Here is a 3,335-nt window from a genome sequence, read left to right on the forward strand (position 1 = left end):
CAGTGCCTGGATATGTGTCTGCCTGTCAATCATTATCAGTCTATGTCTGTCTCACTTTGGTTTGTATCAGTCCGTGTATTCATTGTCTATTCATGTCCGTCTCTGTCTGGGTTCTTACCTATCTGTTTATCTATTTATCAATCTACTGTATATCTGACTACCCGTCTGTCTATCAGTCAACCTGCAATCTGTCTGTACTTGTCTATCTGTCTACAGCATGTCTGTCTGTCTGTATGTACAGTCTACTGTATATATGTTATGTAACTATACATGCCTGTATGCATGTATGTACCGTATGTATGTATGTATATATGTCAATCCGCCTGTCAGTTCCCGCTAATCTCCGGGGTGTTTTCGCTTCGGTGTGTCATAAACTCCAAATTACCACCGGGACAAATTACATTACCAACCTTTATTGCGAAGGTCAGAGGTCGGGTCAGGTCATAGGTCAAGGGCAGGCCGTGGTAATGAGAGGTTTTAGGGAGACTCACGTAATGGAGTTTATTACACACCACAACGCTAATGACTCCTGCTGATTGAGAATTTCGGTGAAATTCGCTGGGCAAAAGTTATATATTTTTTTGCGATTTTTTATTCTATTTTCTAATGTTGGTGAGCTTGTCCGAAGCTTTGCAATGGCGATGATGTACCTCATTTGTTGATTTTTTAATCAATGCTGATAATTTTGTGATGACGCATTTTTTGACACTGATGAGTTTATATACAAGATTTTACAAGTTTTTTTTTTATTTTTTTTATCTTTCATGATTATATAATACGGTAGCGCATCTACCTTTTTATCTTGTGATAAAGGGGTTCTTAATTTACAAAGCTATTTAATATATATATATATATATATATATATATATATATATATATATATATATATATATATATTATTACTAGGGTTCTAGGTCGCCAAGGAAGTTGGAGGAGGTTAAGCATTCACCTACGTTTGTCTGTCTGTCCAATTAATATCTCCAAAAGTTCTCAACGAATTTCAATGATATTTTGTGAAAAGGGTGGGCTATGGACCGAGAAAGAATTTATTAAAAATCGGGGAGGATCCGGATCCGGATCCTGTGCATAATGTCTCCTGAAGTTATCAAAGAATTTCAAATAAATATTATGGATGGGTGGGCCATGGGTCAAGGAACAATTGATTAAATTTGGGGGCAGATCCGGATCCAATGTATGCCACACAATATCTCCACGAATCCGGATCCGGATCCTTTTTAAAGGCAATGGCATTAGCGGAGGTATTCGCTCTCTGAGTGCTTTCTAGTTATGTTACCATATCTTTTTCGACAAACCACTTTCCCTACTCTTCCTACTGTACCTGCCAACAGAACCATATCTAACCTTTTTGGACCTAAGCCAACCTAACCTGGCCCATCTTGATCTAACACGACCAGATCGAACCTCACCAGACCTTTTCTGTCCAAACCACACCTAACCTTACCCAATTGGATCTGACCGGACCTTTCTGAATCTAAGCCGACCTTCCTTTTTTGGGCCTCACTTGACCGGACTGAAGCTAAACAAGAAACAAACAAACACTTGGTCAGACAACCTATATACTGCACAGTAAGAAGGCATCCCATCTGGACAAGCGCCTATTTTACGTAGATTATACTGTGCCACATAGTCGATTCTTAAGACGATTTACACACACACACACACACACACACACACACACACACACACACACACACACACACACACACACACACACACACACGTATAAAAATCAGAAAGAAAATGAGTAATATTACCAAGACGGAACCAAAATATAATGGAAGAAATTAATTACCCAAGTCAAGGACATCAGACAAGATGCACAAAAAAGGAAGAAACAGAAAAACAGGAAAAAAGGGCAAGAAAAGACGAAGAAAAAGGACAATAAAAAAACACCCAACAAAATAAAAAACACATGATAATATGAAAGAGTAGGAAAGACAAAAAAGGCACACACACACACACACACACACACACACACACACACACACACACACACACACACACACAAAGATGAAATTAAAAAGCGAGACGGTAAACTTACGTAAGAAACAAAGGAAACCAAATGCCTTAGGAAAAAATTGTAAAAGAAGACTATAAAAAACGAACATAAAACAAACATAATAACTTTGGAAAAAATGAAAGACGGAGAAAATATATAAAGGAAAAAGAAAACAACGAAGAACAATATAGAAAAAAAAACAGACCATACACGGAAGAATATGAACAGAAAAATGAACAAGAGCAGAAAAAAAGAATAAAAAAAGCACAGAACCTTGAAATTCCCACCTGACCAAGTTTTCTCTCGATGGTAGTAAAAAAATACTACCCTCCCCTCTCTCTCTCTCTCTGTCTGTCTGTCTGTCTCTCTCTCTCTCTCTCTCTCTCTCTCTCTCTCTCATGTTTGGGACTATTTTCTCGAGGTTTGTTTGTCTTTATTGTCTTAGTTTTTTGCATTTTGTTTGCCCCGTTTTTCAGTTTTTTTTTGCTTCTGTCGTTTGGCTTCTCTCATTGTAGTTTTATATGTTGTGTGTGTCTGCTCTCCATTTTCGCTGTGCTTTTTCATTCTGTGTCTCGTTTAATGCTGTTTGTTCTGCTTTCCACGATCTCTGTGCATCGTTTCGTTTTTCTGTTTGTGTGTGTGTTTTTTTCCCTTTCCCGTGGTTTAGTATGTGTCTTTTTCCCTTCCCTCGTTAGTTTTGCTCAAGGGTTTTTTTGCATATTATGATTTTATCCCAGTTTGTTCCTGTATATACTGATGAAAGGTTCGTTGTTGCCAGACGCCTACTCCCGAAACAGGTGACTACATATTAACAAGCCCCCATGATACGTATTCGCGAAGCTCCCTAACACCTTTTCCTAAGAGATTTATACTTTTATTTCACATTACGCTACTCTTCTGTTACAAAAAAAAACTTCAAATATCGCCATACTCTGCATAAATAACGCGTACAAAAGGAGATTAACCAGCCCCATCCCAAAACAAAACGCTAAGCAGGAGGTGTTAGTGAGCTTCCTTATCCATGTCACCGTGTCCCCCAGCTCTATACTCCCTCCCTCCATCGCACATCTTCCTCATTCTTATACCTGTCGCTCCCACCCCTGCATGTCATCCTCAGTCTCCCCTTCCACCTCTACCCCAGCCGTCTTTAGTGGTAGCAGGAATATAATTAAATCACCGTACTGAAGGGGTTGTTTCTCTTCTCTCTATTTTCGAAGTAGGTATACTGTAATTTCCTTTTTTCCCCGCACCGTTAACTACTGAAAATCCCGAGGTCTTCCCAAAACAACATTCTGTACTGAAATGGACGAAGTTG

Source organism: Coenobita brevimanus, chromosome 25 (assembly GCF_032717465.1).
Source record: "Coenobita brevimanus isolate Jiangsu-jjx chromosome 25, ASM3271746v2, whole genome shotgun sequence".
Taxonomy (NCBI): Eukaryota; Metazoa; Arthropoda; class Malacostraca; order Decapoda; family Coenobitidae; genus Coenobita; species Coenobita brevimanus.